The 24904-nt window shown below is 36.1% G+C and overlaps 1 protein-coding gene, 1 long non-coding RNA gene and 1 pseudogene across 6 annotated transcripts in view; 2 read left to right on the top strand and 1 right to left on the bottom strand.

Annotated features, from left to right (window-relative positions):
- The window catches only part of GABBR2 (gamma-aminobutyric acid type B receptor subunit 2), an 879763-nt gene that overhangs the window by 506735 nt on the left and 348124 nt on the right, over positions 1–24904 (top strand). The window lies entirely within an intron of this gene.
- The window catches only part of LOC141502941 (uncharacterized), a 172127-nt gene that overhangs the window by 81171 nt on the left and 66052 nt on the right, over positions 1–24904 (bottom strand). For 3 of the 5 annotated variants that reach the window (XR_012472724.1, XR_012472725.1, XR_012472727.1), the window contains exons 2-3: positions 16174–16406; positions 6606–6738 (exon numbers count right to left, since the gene is read on the bottom strand). This is a non-coding gene — a long non-coding RNA (uncharacterized LOC141502941). Of the gene's footprint in view, positions 1–6605; positions 6739–16173; positions 16407–18615; positions 18709–24904 lie in introns of all 5 variants that reach the window. The other 2 variants (XR_012472726.1, XR_012472728.1) reach the window with 2 other exon arrangements.
- Positions 12144–13614, top strand: LOC141498213 (creatine kinase B-type pseudogene; annotated as a pseudogene).

The raw sequence follows: 24904 nt of genomic DNA, 5'->3' as shown, positions 1-24904 counted from the left end.
AAAGTGAATTGTAGAGGACCAGGAGTTTCATGTTCTCTGAAGTCAAAACCAAGCAGAGCTGCTGAGGAGAAATAGATCTGAGCCCTCTATAAAGGAAGACTTTGGGAGGAGTTTAGTGCTCTGCCCTACAGTCCTTGCACCAGAGGGTAGAGTTGATGGAGTGAGTTGAGGTCTTTTTAGCCCAGATCTTCGAAACTGAAGGGCAAATGTGCTATTCACTAGGACACTTTTGCCTATGAACCTTAAAACCTATAGAAATGTGAGCTGTAATGGGAAGAGGGAAGGGGAGGAAAGAAAAGAGACTGAAGAGAAGGAGAAGAAAAAGGAGGAAGAAGGAAAAGGAGGATGTAAAGGTTGCCTTTGATGATAATCATCTATCAACTATTGGACACACAATCAATTGGCTTGGTCATACAGCAAATGAGATTTTTAATAACAATATCTAGCATTTATCTATATTATTAATATATTAATATTAACACTATATTAATATAATTTCATTCTATCCTCACAGCAACCCTGGAAGATAGGTCCTATTATAATCTCCCATTTTCTAAATAAGAAAACAGACTGGAAAAGCAAGTGACTTGCCCAAGGTCACACAAATAAGCTTCTGAAGTTAGATTTCAACTCAGATTTTCATGACTGGAGTTCCAGTGGTATATTTGCTGTATATTGCTTTGACCATTTCCTGATGCATAGGTTTTCTTTATTTTTTTTATTATGTATACAGGATTTTGGTGGGTAACTATTGCTGAAATAGAAGAATAGATAGATAGATAGATAGATAGATAGATAGATAGATAGATAGATAGATAGATATAGATAGATAGATATTATAGATATAGATATTATATATAGATATATGGATATGAGATAGAGATAGATAGATATAGATGGATCAGGATCAGGATGTCCTGATCCATTTCTGGCCACTGGTTCCAGAAGAGAAAATGAAGCTAGTGACTTTGCATAGCCCTCTCTCACTCAAATATAATATGCATGTCATAGCATCACCTCCCTGATGTCATGATCCTCTTCAAGAGCAAAGAACAAACTATAAATATATATATACATATATACATGTGTATAATCTATAGTGTGTATATGTATGCACATATATATACATATATACTTGTACACATAATGTAACTATATAGATATGTTTAGATATAGTTTTGCTTTTTATGTTTTTTTCAGTGTTTCCCATGATTTATCTTCAACTCAGTTTCCTCAGCTGTGAAATGGGTGCGATAATAATATTCACATGACTTAGAAATTGCCTAAGGCCAAGTTAGTGGCACGAAGAAATGGCAAAAGTCTTGGCAAATAGGATGTGGACAAAATGAGAACACACTGATGGCAGAATGGTAGTCTGCTACAAAGATGTTGCTATCTTTTGGCAGCTTGTCAGAAAAGATACAACTCAAGGTGGGTTCTTTTTTTTCCATAAAATCATAGATTTTGAGCAAGGAGGACCATTTGAGTCATCCAGTCCAACCCACTTATTTTTAGTTGAGGAAACTGAGACTGAGAAAATTACCCAAAGTCACCCAATGAGGAGGAAGAGCAAACTTGGGATTCAAACCAGGTCCCATAATTCTTCCCACTGACAGAGAACTTTTTTCCTTGGTTTTACTGAGGAAATTGTCCTCCCTATTCCTAATCTCCCAACAGTCTTGCTACATAGCAAGTGGTAGTAATACTAAGGAGAAAAAGAACGGACAAGAGAAGGAGACATCTCTTCTACCCTGAAGTAACCAGGTAAAGGCAAAAATTTATGAATGTCCTCAGCCAAAGGAACTCCCAAGGTGATGCTGTGTTCAGAATGTAGGACTTGAAATGACAGACCTGAGTTTAAATCCTGCCTCAGATATTTCCTATATGACACTAGGAAGTCATGTACCTGTCCTCAGTCTGTTTCCTCATCAGTAAAATATGGATAGGAATACCCATCTTATAGGGTTATTATATAGGTCAAATGTAGAAAGTGCTTCGAAAACACTACTGAATTTTATTAATACTAGCTATTCTTATTATTCAAACTAACTCTGGCTGAGAATGAGTATTGTGAGACATTTTGGAATAATTGTTACTCACTTGAAGGTTTCTGTTTTGGTTTGCTCTTTTCTATAAAACTCCTTTGGAATATTGAAAGAGGCAGGCCAGTAAATGGAGGTATCGGCCTCAGTACATCAGAAGCTCATGTCTCTGTATCTCTTGAGCTGGCCACAATCTAAGGAAAATTTCCCATTTTGAACCTTTTTATTATGGAAAGGTTAGAAGGATGGAGCAGGGTATCTACACACACACACACACACACACACACACACACACACACACACACACACACACACACACACAAACCCATCATCACACCTCCCTTGGTAGGGGATAGGGCAAAAGCATAAATTTTCTCCAAGTGGCCACTAAGTTGTTCTGTAACACCCTATCCTCACACAGTATCCCTATATGTGAAACAGTATCCCTGACACTTCCTCTGCCTTTAGACATCTGGATGCAGAGGCGCCAGCCATCTCAGGATCTGGGAGACTGAGTATGAACTATTTAGAACAATTTACTTTTGAAAGGTTAAAAAAAATAAAAGATCACATGAGCTATAGCCATTCTAACTATCTTAAGGTTTTCTCCACAGGGAAATCTGCAGATTCTTATGCTATCAGAACCTGCCTGCAAAGAGCTGACCTTTATGGCCTAAAAATATTCAAGAAGAGATACAGTTTAAAATTCTCTTTTGCTGAGGGCTTCTATACCTGTCTGATATTCCAGATGTCCTATTAAGTCCCCGAAAATTCATAACATAATATGAATTAATTGATCCCTGTGGAGATTAGGTACACCTATTAGATTTCAACATTAAGCTCTTTTATAAGGTAGAGTGAGAGGAAACAATGATTATTTTTTTAAATGGAAACCATGGATTAATTTTCCAGCAGGTTTTGAATTTTGCATGACAGTAGCTGTGATATTCTGCTAATAATAATGACAGCTGATTCTAATCTCATGCTCTATATTTTACAAAGCACTCTCAACAATCCTGAGAGACTGGAAGTGCAAGTATTATTAATATGCCCATTTCATTGATGAGGAAATTGATGTTTAGAGAATATATGTGATCAGTCTGAATAAATGAGTTAGTAAAGTAGTAAAGTAGGTGCAGTAAGCCCAGGTCTGCTGATTCCCAAATTCAGGGCTCTTTTTCATCACTCCAAGCTCTCTGTGCAATAGATCACTGGGGAAAATTTGTGAATTTTGTGAATGGGTTCATGAAGAGAAAAATCTTATATTTATGTAGTGCTTTAAAACTTACAAAGAGAGAGTCAGCAAGACTTGAGTTCATACTCTAAGACATTAACACAGGTGACCTTGGGCAAGTTATTTCACTTCTTGAAAAGATTTATCTGCTACTCATTTATAAGATAAAATATGTGTGCCTATGTGGATAAGATAGATATAGACATATATAGATATTTTAGCATAGCCATTCTAAATGGTTTAAACTTTACTCCACAAGGAAATGTCCAGATTCTAATGCTATTGATATTTATATTTGGAGACCCTGACTGTAAAGAGTGATCTTTATGATTTAAAAACATTCCAGAAATGATGTAGTCTAAAATTATTTTGCTGTAGGGTTGGTATGTGTGTGTATATGTATATGCATTTATGCATATATTATATGTGTGTGTGCATGTGTATATGTATATACACACACATATCTGTGTGTGAACATATATACATATATATGCATTTGCAGTCATTTTCAGTTGTGACCATCTGTTCATGATCCCATTTAGGGTTTTCTTGGCAAGGATAATATAGTGGTTGATCATTTTCTTCTCCGGTTCATTTCACAGATAAGGAAATAGAGACAAATGGAGTTACATGTGACTTATCCAGGGTCACACAACTAGTAAGTGTGAGGCCAGCTTTGAACTCAGAAAGATAAGTCCTCCTGACTTCAAGTCTGACACTCTATCCACTGTACCATCTAGCTGCATATATGTGTATGTATGTATGTATATGAGTCTTTATCTACACATACATACAGGTATACACATATACATATTTATTTATTTATTGGTTTATCTTCTGCACTGGAAATGGGGGTTCCCAAGAAACCACAGATATTTACATTACTACTGCTGTTATTCAGTTATTTTTCAGTTGTTTCTGACTCTTCATAAATCGATTTGGAATTTTCTTGGCAGACATAATGGAGGGATTTGCCATTTTCTTCTTCAATTCATTTCATAGATGAGGAAACTGAGGCAAACAGGGTTATGTGACTTTCCCAGGATCATACAACTAGTAAGTGTATAAGGTCAGATTTCAATTTAAGAAAATGAAGTTTTCCTGTTGTTGGGAACCATTGTAAATTATTATTATCAACATCACCTGATGCCTTTGAGCTTCAGAAGGTTGTTTTCCTAAGTACCGCAGGAGTGGGAGTGGATTAGAGACTGGAAAGGTATTTAAGCACTTTCGTTCTGGTAAATAAACGGAGCACTTGGAGATCTTGAAAGAGTACTTGTCTCCTTTGTAATCCTTGTCTCCAGCGATCACCTGGGGAAGATTGAGAGTCCAAGAAGTGGGACTCTACATCCTGTCTTTAAGTCTAGCATTCTATCTATTGTGCCACCTAGCTGCCCACTTTATATTATTAAGATAGATGACACAGTTTCTTTTTTTTTAGGTTTTTGCAAGACAAATGGGGTTAAGTGGCTTGCCCAAGGCCACACAGCTAGGTAATTATTAAGTGTCTGAGATCGGATTTGAACCCAGGTACTCTTGATTCCAGGGCCGGTGCTTTATCCACTGTGCCGCCTAGCCACCCCTTTGACACAGTTTCTTTATGACAACATTATGAAATAGGCTGATCAAATATTATCCCAATTTGACAAAAAGAAGATGAAACACAGAGGTTATGTGACTTGCCCAGGATCACACATTATTAGAATAAGGATTCGTGCCCAGGTTTCCAATCTGCTAGCAAATCCAGTGGTATTTCCATTACAGTATGCTTTTTCTTTGTGTGATACATATAATAAACAATGTATGATCTCATATAAAATTTGGTCATTCTAGATAAACTCATTGAAAGAAATGGGTCCATGATGAAGCAGAGTTTGCTGCTTTAGGCATGTTAATGGCTCTGAGTAACTAAAAACTACTAATAAAACCTTGATCCACTACAAGCAAAGGAATACAAGGACCATGACAGACTCAGTAATAGGTTTTCCTGTATTACAATCTTGTTGGTTCCATTGGTCAGACATGACCACTACAATCTCATCATTTTAAAGGCTGCTCAATTATTGAATTTTGTTTATTTGCAAATCACTTTATATACTTAACAACTTGCCTCTCACCTTCCTCCCAGTCTCCCAGGCTCAAAAGTTACATGCTATCCTTGACTCTTCACTCCCTCTTACCTTTCCAAATCCAATCTGTTGCCAAGGTCTATTCATTCTATCTTCACCTCTCTTGTCTACATCCCCTTCTCTCCTCTGACACTGCCAATTCCCTGGTTCAGTTGTGTGCATGTGTATATGTATATGTATATGCCATCACCTGCTGGTTGGTCTCCTTGCCTCAAGTCTCTCTGCATTCCTTTCCATCCTCCCCTCTGCTACCAAAGTGACCTTCCTAAACCACAACTCTAACCATGTTATGCCCCTAGTAAATAATCTTCAATTGTTCCTACCTCTAGGATTGAACACAAAATTCTTAGTTTAGTTTTTAAAGCCTTTCCTAAGATTTCAAAAGTCCTTCATTAAAACAGCTAAGTGCCACAGTGGATAAAGTGCTGCCAGACCTGGCATCAGGAAGACTTAAAATCAAATCCAGTCTCAAACACTAGGACTATGTCCTGTCATAGTCATTTAACCTCATGCCTCAGTTTCCTACTTATGAGGGTCGTTATAAAGTTAAAATTAAATAATTATAAAATACTTTTGTAAACCTTAAAATATAATTTTTCATGTCCTAGACCCTTTCTACCTTTCCAGTCTTCTTATTGACTCCCACTCTTCTCCATGTACTCCATGATCCAGCAGCCCAAATCACTTTGCTGCTCTTTGCACAAGACACTTTCTCCTGACTTTTTCACTGGCTGTCCTCCATGCTTTGAATCTTCTCCTCCCTCTCCTTAGTCTCCTGCTTTCCCTCAGTTTCTTCAAGTCTTAGCTAAAATCCCACTTCCTTCAAGAAGATCTTCCCTATTCCCCCAATGCTACATTCTTCCCTCTGAGATTGCCTTCAAGCTGTCCTACCTATCTCTCACTCATAGTCATTTGCTTATTGTCTCCTTCTTTAGACTGCAAGTTCCTTCAGAACAAGGATTGTTATTTACCTTTCGTTATATTCCTAGCATATAATAGGTGCTTAATAAATACTTTTTTTACTTGACATAACAACTCAGTGAGGTTGATAATGTAAATGAGTAATCATTTTTCAGATAATGAAACTCAGAATTTAAGAGGTTGAGTCTTTAATTCAAGTTATTAATGCAAGAAGGAAAGGATAGATAAAGGATAGAAAATAAAGAAATAAACCTCTGCACAGGTTTTTTCCAGACTTACTTTTTGTATCTAAGGTTCAGTTCTTCTGTCTTCTTTAGAATCATTTCTATTCAAATCTGGTCTCAGACACTTAATAATTACCTAGCTGTATGGCCTTGGGCAAGCCACTTAATCCCATTTGCCTTGCAAAAACCTAAAAAAAATAAAATAAAATAAAATAGAATCATTTCTGTTCCTTCATATCATATTGGGGGCTGATGTTTCATTGATACAAAATAGCAACCACAACAAAGAAACCAAAAGAAACTAACCACCTGCCAAGTGGAAATGACATTCGATGTGGACCACACTGGTTTAGAATATTCAAATTCATTTTCGTAATCTTACAGAGAAGAATGGAAAAAGAGTATGAAGAGTATCACCTCATAAGATGGCAAGAAGTAGTGGGGGGAGGGGAATGGTTACAGAAAATTTAGATTAAGGTCCATTTAAATTAGATTATTCCAAGAGTAATTAAAGTTAACAGTGTAAGAAGGACAATGAACTATCAGAAAATAACATTTAACTATCAAACTATCTTCTTCAATGATGGTGGGATTACATCAGAGATCCTACTGCACTTCATGAAGAAGAAGAATCAAAGGACAAAAATGAACTGTTGGACATTGTGCACACAAAGGAGGTCTGTACTGGATGGTATCCAGTTTGGGGGGCATTCAACAATCTATTTTCAAGATACCTAAAAAGACAGGAGATATAGAATGGAAGAAATCATGGATCATATTACTTCCCCCAAAAAAGTTGGTCATCAATCCATACTGATCCATATACCTATTTTCTCTCTTGTATAAACTATGAGAATGATATATCTACATATTAAGGGTATTCTCAAAGAATTATGAAACAGTCAAAGGTAGGCCTTCACAAATCATATCTTTATAGCTATATAATTGATATAAAGTACAAAGAATACAATATCACATTTTGTTTATTATTGTCTTTAGAAAGGCATTACTAGAGTAAAATGCAGCCTTAAAGGTTCTAACAAGGTGTTTCTTGTGTATATGTTAATATCAAACAAAATTCCAAGATATACATAAAAAATGACTTTTGCAATGATCTCTCATACTTAATATCAACTCTCTCATGAAACAGGGAAATTAATGATTGCTAAAAGTATTTACAACTGTCATGAAGTATGCTTAGTTTGGAATCCTTATAAAACAGGGATTCCTAAAAGCAAGAAGGTCCTTAAGTTGCTCATGTTTGTAGTTGGCATTATGCTGATTGCATTCAACTTTGATTGTGAGTGAGTCAGAAGTTTGGCACCAAACAATCCACACAGGAAAACCAAGTTGATGAAGAATACAGATAACCCATATAACTATGTAATCCATACTTTTATCTTAGATCATTACTGAAGATGGATGGTAGACTGGGCCCAAAATTAAATAGAAGAAAGAATGGTCTAGATTGCTTCTGGGAAATTACACAGTATTTTCAATAACCTCAAATTTCTCCTTGAAACAACAATACTTTTTTAAACCCTTTCATTGATAGTATATATAACTGCAAAACAATCTCTTAAAAAACAAAATTGTGCACGTGATAAAACTCAATTGAGAGATATAGAGAGGGCACAAATAGGCTTTAGCATAATGCCAACAGATAATTGCATGAAAAAAACAATTAGGAGTTTTCATCAGAGATAAATAAATGGAAACCAACATAAACTGGTCCTGTAGGAAGAGTAAATTATGGTAATGGGCAACTCCTGTGCTATGCTGGTACTCTGATGATAAAAGATCTACAGAAGTTCCAGAATACATTGAGGGGACTCCCTGTGAAGGATTTTGATAAAGGTTACACAGGATGCAGAAGACATGAATGAGTTGGCATCCCCAGATAAATGAAATCACCAACCTTTTGAAATGTGGAAGTTGTTTGGTTCTTTTTCTTCACACCAACATGATTTCTATGAGTCTATCAGATAATTTTCTTATAATCAGATAGACAATGAAGAAAGCAGAGTTGAATGTAAGGGGCAAGAGGAAACAGTTATGCTTCCTTCTTACTCAGTTACAAGACCAATTCTTAATTATCTCCTCTAACCTGAACACTCACTTTTGGATCTTGGAAAAAGAAATTGAGGGAATGAGCAGAGAATAAAAGAAGAAATAAAGGAAAGGAAAGCTTGAGATATATCCTGAGGAGATTGCACCATTACTACAGTCAGTAAGACAAAGAAATTAATCAGTAGCTATAGAAAGATAGTCACTATGGACAAAAGTCTTAAAGAAGGTACCATCTTGTTTCCCACTTTTATGTGAGTTTATCCTGTGAGTTTCCTAAGGTCTCAGGCACAGAAAATCTCAAAGTGAAGTGAAGACTGTGTCTCCAGAGTTAATGATAGTCATATCTTTCAGGGTCATTCCCTACAGGTGTCACAGGGTCCTGGAAATCAGAAATCAAAAGGTCCCTGCCATACTCCTACTCAGAAGTAGAGAGCAAAGTTAAAATCACTAGATGCAGAATTGCTACCTTCTCCTAGATCACCTGATCTCAAACACTAAAGGAGGAAAAGATGTTTATTTCTACTATTTCCCCTAGTCTAAAGGGGTCAAAATGGGACAGATCCAAGTGCCAAGAGGTCCACTTCAAACTGTGCAGCCTAGTAGCAGAACACTCAAGAAAAGTAATAAAGGTATATTCTTTTAAATCCAATTTAAAGCTCTGAAAAAAACTTAATCATTAAAAAAAGAAATGTGAAAACCTTTCCTTCCTGAGAAGGTTGTAAATTCTCAGGTAGCTTGGAGTAAACATGGAATTTTTAATAAATTAGAAACAAGCAGCTATGTGTACAATGGAAATTGGAATTAATTCCTACTTCTCTACTATGTGACCTTTCTTTCCTAGCAGTAGTGACACAGATGAAGAAGAATACAATTTTTTTATTTTCAAAAATAAGAATTATTTTAAAGTATCCCAGAGATTTCACAAATGTGTCTGCCCCATATTTCTCTGAAAGATTAAAAGATTTGGGTATAATATTTCTGCTTGAGTATATACCAAGAAAAACTCCACAAATGGGAGCTACACTGAAGGCAGTATGAAGAGGAGATAATAGGGTTTAGGGGAAGAAAGTATCTTCAGGTATTTATCCAGGTCCAACTCCACTTTTATGAATGAGGAAGTGATTTGCCCAAGGATATGTAAAAAGTAAATGATAGGATCAGGGCTTGAATCAAGGCTTCCTATTTTAATTTTTTTTTTTTTTGCATTATACCTTTTCTTGACATGTAGGCATTCCTAGCCACCTGTTGGTAGCTAATATATGATCTGGAACTTATACATTTAGGAAACTTACTGATTCACTGAAAGATTAAGGATATGTATGTGAATTTTTCCTGAGATGCCTTTTCCAATTCTCTGCCCCTGCATATATATGCTTACATATGTGCATAAATGTGTATATATACACATATGTATTACTGTTATATAAAAATATGACTAAATTTGTCCCATATTTCTTTTGAGAGTCAGAGGAGAGAGAGAGAGGAGAGAGAGAGAGAGAGAGAGAGAGAGAGAGAGAGAGAGAGAGAGAGAGAGATTAGGAGACTTGATCATTCTCTTTCTAACTCCAAGCTACTTCTCTATCCACTAGGTCAAGCTGCTCCTCTTCATGGCACAAAAAAGAAATTCATCATATTTGGATTTTATTTCAAATAAATATTTAAAGTAAGTTTTATTATTAAGGCCAATTTAGTATACAAAGTATGTAGTCTGAGAGGTAGCTAGGTGGCGCAATACATAGAGTAAAGGATTTGGAGTAAAGAATTGAGTTCAAATGTGACCTCAGACTAGCTGTATGATTGGGGACAAATCACTTAACCTTGTTTGCCTCTGTTTCCTCATCTGTAAAATGAATTAGAGAAGGAAATGACAAACCATTCCAATTTCTCTACCAAGAAAGCCCTAAATGGGATCAGAAAGACTCAGCCAGACCAACAATAACATGTGACCTGAGCATCTTTAAAAGAAAGATGGTGCCTTATCTAATCTCTACATTTCCCTTGGGACCCAACACAGTGCTTAACACAAAATATGTACTTAATTAATTAGGAAAATGGCAGAGAAAGCCTAGGACCATTTCCTTGTGCCATATAAGATACTTCTGGCCATTATAGAACATATTTCTCTATGAAATAAAATTTCTTCAATGTGGTCAAGAGATATTGCTTTTCATGCGCTTATTAAAATTACATTTTTACTTATAGAAATAATGTGATATATGGGGCGGCTAGGTAGCACACTGGAGGGCAGCTAAGTGGTGCAGTGGATAGAGAAACAGTCCCTGGAGTCAGGAGTACCTGAGTTCAAATTCGGCCTCAGACACTTAATAATTACCTAGCTGTGTGACCTTGGGCAAGTCACTTAACCCCATTTGCCTTGCAAAAATCTTTTAAAAAAAAAAGAAAGAATGTGATATAGATGGAAAAATGGGTTCCAGAATCAGATATCCTAGGTTCAAATCCTACTTCTTATCCTTATTTCCTTTGTGGTCTTGGATAAATCATTTGGCCTCACTGGATTTTAATTTCCTTCCAAAATGGGGGACTTAGACTTTATCAAAAGTGTCAAAAACCCATGTGTAGCAGCAAAATTTCCAAGTCCCACCTTAACCAGATTAAAATGTGATCAGGAAGCACTGAATAAAATAAAAATACAATAAAACATAGATGATTTTAATTTATGATTTTTAAGTTACTATATAACCCATAGTCAACTGTTTCTAGTTGAATCTGACACTTTTGAACAGATGCCTTCTGAGATGCCTTTTCCAACTCTCTGCCTATAATTCTATGGTACTGAGACTTGCCATCTTATTAGGCTAGTTCAGTAAGGTCAAGGGAAAAAGCCTTCATACTTAGGAGCCTACTGTCTGGACACAATCGAAACAATGTCATTTGGCTCTTATAGAATACTGAACTGCCATTTTGATATGGGACTTCAGACCTCAGAACTAGATCATCTAATTCAATAGGAATCCCTGCTATAATATACCTGGCAGACCTAACCTTTTTATGAAAGACTTCCAGTAATAAGAAATACACTATTTCTCCATTCTTGTTCAGGCAATTCTAATTGCTAGGTTTGTTTCTTAGAAATATAGGCTCTAGACTCAGTGACTGAAATCAAGCCAAGGTGGCCTGAGATCTTAGCATGGCATCTTCCAAATCTCTCACCTTCTCCAACTTCCACAAAGCATCCTTGCCTACTGACACCATGCCATTTTTCCAACCACAATATGCTGAAGTCCCATTTCCTCACTGAGGAGAAATATCCTGACCTCTCCCTACACAATGGGATAAGACTATATCCAGTGACTTCACTTATGGATGATGTAATCCAGACCAGTATGAACAACCCAAGGCACCCATTCAACATGACTATGGGCCATATGACTGGAGACAGAGCTATGATGTGTTCAGGAACCTGTTTAATCCTATCATTGAAGACCAACATGGAGGCTAGAAGCCTTCAGATGAATATAAAACTAATCTTAACCCTTAATCTGCAGGGTGGTGATGACATGGATCCAAACTCTATTCAGAGTTCTTGTGTTCAAATTGGTTGAAGCATCTTAGGATGCTGCCTGTTCCCATTATAACCAGGGTGAATTCTGTACCATAGAACAGCCAAGATGAGGTCTGCAACATAGAGTAACTCTTTATGTAAGTTCTGACCATCCTGGAAAGGAAATTGAATGGGAATTACTATGCTTTGAAGAACATGACTAAGCAGGAAGACTTCCTCTTTGATATGCCTGTCTCCCCACTCCTCTTGGTCTCTGGCATGGCCTGAGACTGGCCCAGTGGCAGGAGCATTTGGCACAAAGACAACCGGATCTTTCTGGTGTGGATAATGAGGAAGATCACCTGAGGGCCATATCCATACAGAAGGGAGGGAAGGTAACATGAAAGAGGTATTCACAAGCTTCAGCAATGGACTCACCCAGTTCAAAACCCTTTATAAGACCAAGAACTATGAGTTCATGTGGAACCCCCCCACACCAGGGCTATATCTTGACATGCCCCTCCAACCTGGGAAGGACTACAAGCAAATGTCCACATCGAACTTCCCCACTTGGGCAAGCATGAGATGTATTGTGAGGTACTGAAGAAGCTTAGGTTACAGAAGAGAGGGGACAGGATCGTGGGTACAGCAGCTGTGGGTGATGTATTTGATATCTCTAAAGCTGACAGACTAGGTTTCTCAGAGGTGGTACTGGTGGGATGGTATGAAGTTGCTCATTGAGATAGAGAAATATTTGGAGCAGTTCAATGATGATCTTATGCCAATGCAGAAATGAGCAGTTCCTCCTCCTCCTCCTGAATTCTGTGCTTCCTAATTAATAGATGAATAACCACCATCCTTCCTGCCTGGAGGGATCTGGATGCAGCCCACCTAAGCATGCTGTAGAGAAGTCTTCCTTCCATCCTTAGATGTTACAGGCTTATTTTTGATGACTAAGATGTTGCTGAATGCTGAAATAGTAAATAATTTTTTTGACCTGAAAAAAAAGAAATATAGGCTCTAGAAGAAATCTGACTCTACATTATTCCTCCAAACTTCCAAACATTATTCTTTTCTTCCCTAGAGTGTTAAGTATAACAAGCCTCAATCCTCTTCAAATGATAGTCCTTCAGATCCTAGGCCTTCTTTGCAGTCCTCTTACCATGCTAGCCATCATTCTTTGGATGCATTCCAATTTATCAATATCAGTCAATCAATGAGCAAATTAAGACAAATCAAAAGGCTTTTATTATGGTACAGTGGATAGAGCATTGACCTTAGAGTCAGGAGGACCTGAGGTTGAATCCAGATTCATATACTTAACACTAACTAGTTCTGTGACCCTGAGCAAGTGACTTAACCTCAATTTCCTCACATTCAGGGACATCTCCAATCATCTTGATTCATATCTGGTCAATGGATCCAGATGGCTATGGAAGAGAAAATGAGGCTGGTGACTTAAAGCATCCCTTCACTCAAATTCAATTCATGTGTTTGTCATGGCACCACCTCCTTGATGTCATGGTCTTCATTGAGAATGAAGGGTAAACATCATCATCATCATCATCATCATCATCACTATGTCTCAGGTGCTTTACTAAGTACTGCGGCTACAAAGAAAGGGAAAAACAGTTTCTGCCCTCACAATCTAATGTGGAAGAAAGCAGTCAAAAATATATATACAAACAAGTTATAGACAGGACAATTTGGGAGGTAATTTCAGAGGGAAGTCATTAGCATTAATGAAGCTAGGGAAAGGTTTCCTGCAGAAGTTGGGGGTTTTAGTTGAAATTTGAAAGAACAGAAGAAATCTAGGAACCTGAGCTAAAGAGGAAAAGAATTTCAGGCATAGGGAATGACCAGTGACAAGACACAACATCAAAAAAATAAGAGTATTATGTGAGTGACAGCAAAAAAGGTTAGTATTGTTGGGTCATAGATTAAATAGAGCAGTAAAATATTTAAAAAGACTGAAATGTATGTAGGGGCTAGGTTATGAACATTAGAACCTATTATCTTCTACCAGCTATGCTAAGCAAAGGAAATCCAAAGGAAAAAAAATATATATATATATATATATATATATCAATATAGAAACATTGCTGTTGAGTAAGTATAAAGCAATAATGAAAGATATCAGTATGTGGGGGTACCAGGATCAGTCTGTGGGGGTACCAGCAGAAGTTGGAGCTGCTTGAGCTGATTACTGAAAGAAGTTTGGCACAAGAGGCAGAGAAGAGGAAGAATAACATTCAGAATATAGGGAGACAGTTACTAAAAATGTGCAAAGACAGAAATCAAACATCCTATATGGCAATGGAATCCTGGAACCAGTTCATTCCAGTTCATGAAAGTCAATTGTAAAATTTTCAACATAAGCATTTATACTTCAAAAATCAACAAACACTACAAATCATGGCTGGGATTTATTGTTGGGATTTTTTTATTTTAATGCCTACTCTAGACTTAAGAAATGAAGAAAATGCTAATAATTGAGATTAAACTTTAAAATGTCTTGTAAATATTTGCATATGTGTCTGTTTCCTCCCCTGCCCCCCCCCCAAAGCTAGTCATTAAATATTTACTGGTATGCCTCTATGTGGGAGAAACAAGAAGTACACTCATATAAGTAATCTATAGATTGGGTGGAAGGGAGAAATGTGATGGAGACTGGAGAAGTTAGAAGGAGCTAGATTGTAAAGCACTTTCAATGACAAACAGAAGAGCCTTTTTATTTGATGTTAGATTCAATAAAAAATCATTAGAATGATGTAAGAGAATGATATAGTTAGATCTACCTTTAAGAGTCTTACTTCGTATCAGGAGAACCACCTGTAAAACTATAAGTATAGAGATAGGCATACATAGACACAGACAGAAGGTAACATTGGATCAGAAAGCTCCAGAAACTTGGGGAAGGGAGACACCAAGAAAGATTTCTAGTTTACTGTATTATAATTTAGCATATCTTTTCATCTCCATAATGACAACTTGAGAGGGTTTGTCAAATTCCTTGATGAAATAGCTCAATTGAATCCAGCACATTCTCATGATGGATGGAAGGAAGGAAGGAAGGAAGGAGGGAGTGAGGAAGGAAGGAAGGAGGGAGGGAGGAAAACAGGCAAAGGAAGGAAAGTAAGAGAAAATGAGATTAGTATGGCAGGACTTATTCTTAATGAACCTCTATTAACCTCAATAATCACTGTTTCATAGGATCATATGATTTAAAATTGAAAGAAATCTTAGAGAACATCTAATTCAATCCTCTTGTTTAAAAGATGAGAATATTGAAATCTAGAGGTGGGGATTGCCTTGCTAAAGGTCACCTAGAGCTTTCCTTTATAACTGCTCATAAATCATTTCTTTAAGAATATATTCTTTTTTTGTTTGTTTGTTTAGGTTTTTGCAAGGCACTTGGGGTGAAGTGGCTTGCCCAAGGCCACACGGCTAGGTAATTATTAAGTGTCTGAGACCGGATTTGAACCCAGGTACTCCTGACTCCAGGGCCGGTGCTTTATCCACTGCACCACCTAGCCGCCCCTAAGAATATATTCTTAAGGGGTGGCTAGATGGCACAGTGGAAAGAGCACCGGCCCTGGGATCAGGAGTACCTGGGTTCAAATCCGCCCTCAGACACTTAATAATTACCTAGCTGTGTGGCCTTGGGCAAACCACTTAACCCCATTTGCCTTGCAAAAAAAAAAAAAGCCTTAAGAATATATATTCTTAAAAAACATTATCTTATTATGTAATTTTGCTATCTCTTATACTTTACTTTTCTTCTTTAAGGATATGATTTCTCTCTCATCACATTCAACTGAGATCAATATATACCATAGAAATAATATAAAGACTAACAGAAAGCCTTCTGGGGGGAGCAAGAATGGGGGGAAATTGTAAAACTCAAATAAAATTTTTCTAATAAAATGATGATAAAAAATTAGAAAAAGAATATATTCTAAAAATTTGCAAGGAATCAAAATCAGGCTCACTGGTCTTTAGTTCAAAGACATTGCTCCCTTTTTATTAAGTTGGCACACCATTCACTTACCTCTAGTCCTGTGGTTCCTATCATATCCTCCTTTATTTTCCAAAAGTAATGAAAGGGGGGCTCAGCAATCACAAGTGACAACATTTTCCAGTCCCCTGAAGTATATTTTGCCTTGGTCTGGTGACTTCCATCCATTGCCCTCAGTTTTGTACTCTATATTCAAGTTCTCGTTTATCTTTCAACTCCCCTTTAAATCTTTTTGCTTTATATCTCCCAGGCTGAAGGTTCTTCTCCTTTATTGAGGAAACAAAAGGAAAATAAAATTCCAGCCCTTTCTTCTGTCTTCCATTATCATCATCCCATAAGGTTCTGATATTACTTTTAGAGGTCTACATTTTTTTTAAATTTCAACCTTGCTTTCATTTTCTGTATTTGTATTTTTAAAATCTAAATCAAATGAGGAGTTCCTTGTGCTGAATCTTTTTTCTGACAATTCCTCTTTTTTTATTCAATGAAATGAATTGTATTTGTTGTCAGAATTTCTTTTCTAAGAGCATCCTTTCTTGACCAATTTTCACTGTAAAATTTTAAACCATAATACCCTACCTTTTCTAGCTCTAAACTCTTTGAAATCTGGTGCCCCCAAAACTTCAGAAAACACAAGATTATTCCTAACTTTTCACTGTTCAATGTCTCTGTCACTTCTATCTGAGTATATAGTTCTTCCTTTTGATTCCAAATCTGTTCCAGAATAGAAAAGCCTTTTGGAATACCCTCCTTCTTTTGAAGAACAAAATAAGAAATTCACGTCAAGAGTCTATCAGTTGTTCCATTTTGGGTGGAGGAAAAATTCCATAAAACTCCATTGCTATTATAATGTGCTTCTGAGTCAAGTTTCTGATTTACTTACTGAACACATCAGTTTCAGCTGTTCTCCTGATGTTTAGGTAAACTATAGTATGCCCTCAGCACAGTACCATCACCTAATATCATTTTCTTTTTCCCCCTCCATTGGTCCTTATCCAAATGCCCCCCATGTTTCCCTAATCTGGTTCCCCATATGAAGTCATGTATATTTATGCTTATCTACTTATATACAATGCTATTTAAACACCCCTTTTATCCGCACTCTTTCCTTTGAATAAGATATGCCTTTACATCCTCTTCATGATGGAGAGGTGATGAAGGGTGTCCTAAGGTAGACAATTTTCAGATGTGGTTTCTGAAGTAGTTATTTTTGCTTACTTGTTTCTGTTACAAAATTGGCAGCAGGAGAATATTTCTAGAAATCACTGATGGCACAAAATGAAATTTTAAAAGGGGAAAAAGTATACCTTTCTGAAAAATCTAATTGTGTCATATCTCATCTTTAGTGAGGTTAAATTTACCTTCCCCTACAAAGAAATCTCTTGTTGATCTCGGTTCTTTACTAGATTTTGCACATTTGTGTACAATTATCAGAGTCTAGGGATTTTATTATGGACATTTTTCTTGACTATCATCTTTCATGAAATTACTGGTGTTTCTTTCATTGCTGTTCTTCCTATGTCATACTTATTGCTCTCTGTGTGATGTGGCTTCATACAGTCTTTTCCTACTCCCTCCACTTTCATTTTAAAGCCCAATTTCTAAGTATTAAAAAATAGTTTTAAAGTACCTATCACCTATACATCTTTAATCATATCCAGGACCAGATCCTGTTTTCAGACCATCTTCCTAACTAGATTTTCACTTTCTGAATTAGCTGTTCTTTTCTCAAGCCTTCAGACCTCCTGTGTCCCTAATGTCTTCAGTTTCTTGATTTCATAGTACATAGCAAATGCTTTATAGATTTGCTTTGATGTAATCTGGTTCAACATTTTTAATATCTTCATATGGAACACTATTGTTCTATTAGAAATCAGGAGGGATGGGAATTCAGGGGATCCTGGAAGGATTTGTGTGAACTGATGCTGAGCGAAATGAGCAGAAGCAGAACATTGTACACCCTAACAGCAACATGGGGGTGATGATCAACCTTAATGGACTTGCTCATTTCATCAGTGCAACAATCAGGCACAATTTGGGGCTATCTGTGATGGAGAATACCATCTGTATCCAGAGAAAGAATTGTGGAGTTTGAACAAAGACTATTTTAATTTTTTAAACAAAAGCATTATCTTATTTTATAATTTTGCAATCTCTTATATTTTATTTTTCTTCCTTAAGGATATGATTTCTCTCTCATCACATTCAACTTATATGAATATATACCATGGAAACAATGTAAAGACTAACAGACTGCCTTGTGTGGTGGGTGGGGGGAGGGAAGCAAAATTATGGGAAAAATTATAAAATTCAAAATAAATAATTAAATTTTTTAAAAAGATCTTCATCATATCAGTTGTGTATATTTATGTGTATATACACACATCTGATTTGAAATATATACATACATACATACATATTCACACCCATATATATACATTTTTATATTGCAACATGTGTGTGACATTTACTCACATAGAAACATAATGCATATATGAAGTCCTCAATCACTCTCAATCATCTGTCCTTTCTCTAATCCTTGCTAGATGTATTCTCACCTGGTAGTACCTGAAAATACACATAATCAGTCCACAACTACTCCCCATTGGGAAGAGTTTCATGTCTTAATTTCAAATGCTCAGGGTTACTGCTGTTGCCATTACTGTTACGGTTTCCTTTCAGTCTGAACACTTCCCTCCAACCTCTTGACATATACTAGGATTCTTCATTGCCTCTTCAAGTCGTTTTTTCCTCTTTAACTTTACTTTGATCTACTTCTTTTTTTCCTTTAAAGATTTCATTCTTCCTGGATAACCTTGAAGGCATTCTTCAAGTTTTGTCATTCTTTTCCTCTTGTAAGGATAGGAATCTGTTGTTCATTCAAAGAGAAGTAGCAAAAACCCAAATGGAGTTTTCTCAGTTTCCCTCTAGTTCAGGTCTCTGTTGCTCTTGTTGTCAGCTTTTATGGCTATGCCTCAAAACAATCTGCTCTCTCTATTGGGGACTCTGGAATGAGATGTCTCATAAAATTTTCTGAACATCTCAAGTCTTTCCCTGCCTTTTTTTTCTTAAACAGGTTTGTTCAGTTGTATTTAGCAGATTCCTGTCAAAGTCCTAATGCAAACTGCCTTCAGCTGTTGTCTAGGAGAAAGTCTTTGATAGAAATCTAACTTTTAGTCACTTCATGCCTCAACTTTTCTTTTGCCACTTCTCAAATCATCAAACTTCAGACTTCTAACTATGGCTTACTTTCCAGCTGTGAAGTGGCTCCTTTTCTGCCCTGCCCCTCCTCCTCTCTTTTATTCCCTGCAAGGTGTGATTTCTAGAAGAAATAGGTTACTGAACCCCATTCCCTCATGTCCCCCATAATACAGTATAAATTAAAAGAGGGAACAGACTTGAAGAACTGAGAGTCTATTTTGAATTCTGTTTTCATTTTAGTGTTCTCAGGTGTGTTTTCTCTAATCTGCCCACTTCATTTTTATGTCATATAAGCAGTTCACAGATGTTTGATTTCCTATAGAGATTTATATTCATAATCTTAACTGAATAATATCACAATTTCCATAATATCTAGTAGAGCTTTTCATGAATATATCAGCACAATCTCATGAGCCTAATGCAATTAAAGGATTGGACATTTTATGCAAAAGGATGCAATGAAGTATTAATAGCTAATTGAATTCTCCCATAGTTCAGTGCCACAAGGTGTTTTACCCAACAGTTTGATAGTGACACCTGGGAAGCAAGAGAAAATCAGACACCTGGTGTAACCAGAAGGGATGGGTGAGGAGAAAGGGAAAGAGGAATCCCTCAGAGCTCCTTTAAGTGTCTTACGTCATTGAATCCCTGTGACTCCTAGTCTATTAAATACTAGATGAGGCAATGGAATATAATGGAAAGATTCTGTAGTTATCCTAATATTTTCAAGTTCATTTAGTTTATTTAGTGTTAAGAATCCCTACTCTAAATAGTCACCAGCTCATACAAACAGCCCCAGAGAGTTAAGGATAAGCCCCTTCACTACCCTATCCCCTGCAAGTACAGAGAGCCCTGGGCAAAATTGTGAACAAAGTAAAATTTGTCTCCATTACTCTTACTTCTTCACTTTCCAGAGATCACTCACATATCAGAGTCATCAGGACTGAAACATAATTTGAAAATCACCTGATCTATTCTCTTCATTTTACACATGAAGAAACTGAAGCTTAATAAGGTTAATGACTTGTCCACAGTCATACACCTGGGTTTCAGTCTTTGGTTGATCCAGATTACCACCCCACTGCAGCACCCCACCTAAGCCTGCTCTCTTTGATCAGAGGCTCAATTTATGTCTTTCTTCCAATCTACTCAATTTTTGGTTCTCTCAATGTTGTACTCCCAGTTAATTCTCATAAAGTTACAAAATAAGCTAATTCACACTGCCAGTAATTCAATTCAGCAAATATTTATTCAAAGTCTCTTATATGAATGGCACTTTCTGAGTGCTGAAAATACAGAGATGTCAGATCTGGTCCTCGGCCTCAGAGATTTTAGCCATTAGGAAGGATGCATCATGGACACTGATAAACATTATGCAAGTATAAGAAATGTGTGTTGCCCTCCCCCCATATAAGTAATATATGTCCACATAGGTTGTCTAAATGAGGCTCGTGGAAATGTATGTATAGATGTTATCTGAAGTCCAGACAGCATCTAGGGAAAACCCAAACCATTCCAAGCATGCTAGATGATGCTATGGGAAAAGAGGCATGCAGATCCTAGAAACATTTTTAGGCTGTGTCCTTTTTTCCAGTTTCTCAGAGGAATGCTGGACCAGAATTATATCTGTCTTCTGCCCTAAATAGTGTTGGATTAGACTAAAGGCACAATTTTTAGTTTCAAAATAAAAGCCAATGGCTCCCTGGGTTGCTATTTTATGTGTTTTATTTCATGGATTTAAAAAATAATTATGAGATGTCTGTATGCTTCACCAGAATGTCAAAGGAGTCTAACACACACACACACACACACACACACACACACACACACACACACACACAATTAAGAATCCTTGACAGAAAAGAAATTCTTTAGAAGAGTGCCCTTAGGATATTTTCTCAACCCTATCCTTGAAACTATTTTAGCCAATAATGTAGATATGTATATATAGATGGCAGATTTAAAATTCATAAATGACAAATAGAAAGTATTTAAGATACTGAATGATGGTGAAGATTCAAAAACATTCTGAGATATGAATGAACCTATTCTGATAAGATGAAGTTAAACAAGAATAATTTTGAAACCCTAAATTTGGGCTCCAAACTTAATTATAAAGTTCAAGGTGACAGGAATATAGCAAGATAATAATTGATGTATAGAGAACCTAGGGGTATAGATGGCTATAAGTTCAATAATACAGCAGTCAAAAAATACCATTGCTTTGGATGGATAAAAATAACCACTTTAGTAATTGAATAAAATTTGGGGGCGGTGTAAATTCACCTTCAACTTATTTAAAGTCTTTGGGGTATAACAGTAGTAGACAGGGTAATGAGGATATGTGCCTTATCCTGATCCCCCATGGCTTCAAGTTCTTCCATTATCTCTATATTTTGAAACCTCTTAATTCCACATATCTTGGAGATTGTCTAGTGTGATGATATGTTATAAATGTTTTCTCTTAAGGTTAATGTGTTGTCCAGGCAGTATTAGGCAATAATTCTCCAGTTCTAATACAGTTTATTTTTTGATCTCAAGGATATTTTGAAGATTCTATTTATAGTATGGTGTGAGGAAAGAGAAAATTGTCATTTATCTAGATTTGTCATCGAGAAGGTGATGAGCTTTTGAATTACTGCTAGTTAAATGAAATCATAGAGTATGGTCTTGGGGTCAGCAAAAATCTGAGTTTAAATCCTCCTTTAGTTCTAGACAAGTCATTTAACCTCTATATGTCTCAATTTTCTCATCTATGAAATGAGATAATGACCAACATCACAATGTTATTATAAGGTAGCACATACAAAGTACTTTGTAAACTTTAAAGTGATATATTAATGCAATATATTATTCTTCATCTTACTAGGTATTCTAATGTGCTAAATTTTTGCATCTTGAAATAATATATTTCTGTGTTTCTATTTTCTTTCATAATTTGCAAGCCTAGGCTCCTTGACTCTTCTGGAGTTTGGAAAACAGTACCCCCTTTAAAGCAGGGTGTTGTTGGTGTTATCAATAAGCCATTTTTTCTCTGTGACCCCATTTGAAATTTTTTTGGCAAAGATACTAGAGTAATTTATCATTTCCTTCTCCAGCTCATTTTACAGATGAGAAAACTGAGGCAGAGTTAAGTGACTTGCCCAGGATCACACAACTAGTAAGTGTCCAAGACCAGATTTGAACTCAGGAAGATAAACCTAACTCCAGACCTACCAATCGGTCCACTGTGCTACCTAGCTGCCCATCACAATGTTGGTACTACCATGTTAATTTTTTAAAGGTTGTATGTAATAGAGAGTTAATACTTCATGTATAAATTTCTTTTTCTATTCCTTTTGTATGAAAATGCTTATGTTTATAGACATTAGAAAAGTTTATAACTTTAAAAAACAAAAATATCATTTTATATATTCTAAAAGTTTAATCTTTCAGTAATTTCCAGTGGCAATGATCTAGTTCTAAATTACCAGATCATCATCACTATCATCATCATCATCATCATCATTATCATCATTTCATGACTATATTTTCTTATTAGCTTCAACTGCCTCAATCTTTTTGAACCTTGAATCTATTATCAATCAATCAGTAAGTATTTATTAAGCATCTAAAAAATGAAACAGTCCCTATCTTTAAGGAACTTATACCTGCCATATTGGCTGTATAAATTCTAATTCCCTTCTTCAACCCATTTCTCCCAATTTTGCTTCATTTTCATATGAATGAATATGACTTTCACATTATTATCCAGTTCATTGATAAATATAGAGGTTTTATTCAGAGAATAGAACTGTTAAAAAAAAAAAAAGCTTTATACCATTCCTCCATTAAACTGACTCTGTGGAGACAGAGGTGTTCAAATAATTGTGAACCTACTTAGTTACTCTGCTCTAGTGCATATTATGCCAATAACAAATGTTTTGTTGAAATGCACTATGTTTATAGTAGTCCTCAAATATACTATATTACTAACCCTTTCATAAAAGACAATGAAATCAATTTGATTTAACTCATCAGTGAAACTATGTTAGCATCTAGTGATCACCACATTCTTTTCCAATTCTCAAAAATTCTCTGTTTAATAACATTTTAGAATTTTGCCTTAGTCATTGTCATGTTTACCTTTCTCATCCTCTACACTGCAACATTTCTTACTTCTAAAAATCAGCAAATCTCCAGTCTCCTTATACCCACTCTCCTTTCCATTACTTCTCAGATTGTCAATATTAGATCTGGAAGAACATCTGCAAGATTTTTCAGCATCCTAGCATATAATAAATCTGGGCTTTGAGACTTGACCACATTTAAAGTGACCAAATTCTCTCTGATTATCTCCTCACGTATTCTAGGATTCCACTTAATCTGTATAAATTTTGTGTCATCATCCTTTATACAGTTTGAAACCCATGTTCCTTGCTACAGAAGATGGAAGCAATTCAGGCACTGAAGAATTCTACTTTTTCCTCTATGTTAACATCACCCAATTTATCTCCATTGCTCCCTTATTCATCTTCTAGCTCAAAAGTTAGCTTTTCTTAATTGCTCAGTTTCATCACTTTAGCACATTTTGTAAATCTCAACTTGCTCTGAGTCTGTCTTCCTGACATGATTCTTACTGATCCACATTACTGTTATGTTGTTCTTAAAAATATTCCCCTGTCTCTGACTTTTATAGATGTCCTTTTAAATGTGAATTCATCAAAGAGCTCACTGTGTGGCCATATAGGATTTTTTTAGATGCCTAATTCTTTCCTTCCTTGCTAGTTTCATTTTCTTTTATATAATCAGAATTTCAATTTTTTTTAGAATTTCCTATCTCTTGTGAACTGCATTCCCCTTTTAGAGGCTCTGGACATGGACTCAAAGGTATCTTTTCTCTGAACATTTTGAAATAGAAAGTCTAAAATGCCTGGGTAACTATATATAGTATACCTTTTTCTTGCTTTGATAAAATGACATATTCATTTGCCCCCAAAGATTCCTGCCACTTATCTGTTGCTTCTTATAGATCATATAGAAGCTAAAAACATATATTCCCATTGTTGTACCTTCTCTGTTATAGAAAATGAAATTGTTTTCAAGGTAAGGCAAGAATTCATCAGTCACTACCAATGACTGAGTAGCATTAGGATGATAAGAAAAACTTGGACCAGGATTTTTGGTTATGAAAGATAGTTGGCTAGGCAGGTGAAATGGGGGCATTGATAGGTAGAGGGAGTTTATACCATGAATAGAAAAGGACAAAGTTGAAGACAGATTCTAAGCCAACAGGAAATAGTCAATAAAATTCAGATAAACAAACCAGGGTCAAGGTTTAAGCCAAGTCATCAAGTATTTATTAAGCAGTTACATTAAGTATTTATTAAGCCAGGAAGTATGCTAAGTGATGGAGAGGCAAAGACAGGCAAAAATCCTGTCCCTACTCACAAGGAGTCCACAATCTAAGAGAGTTCAGAGATCAAACCCAAGTAAGTGACAGGGTTCAAGTATACAGGTGGATCAAGGCTCAGCATGAAAGTCAACATAAAGGAGTAGATGAAGAACAAAGCTAACTAACATA

The sequence above is a fragment of the Macrotis lagotis genome, chromosome X (genome assembly GCF_037893015.1).
Source record: "Macrotis lagotis isolate mMagLag1 chromosome X, bilby.v1.9.chrom.fasta, whole genome shotgun sequence".
Classification (NCBI taxonomy): domain Eukaryota; kingdom Metazoa; phylum Chordata; class Mammalia; order Peramelemorphia; family Peramelidae; genus Macrotis; species Macrotis lagotis.
The sequence above is the reverse complement of the archived record's forward strand: the minus strand, read 5'-3'. Positions and strand labels throughout refer to the sequence as shown.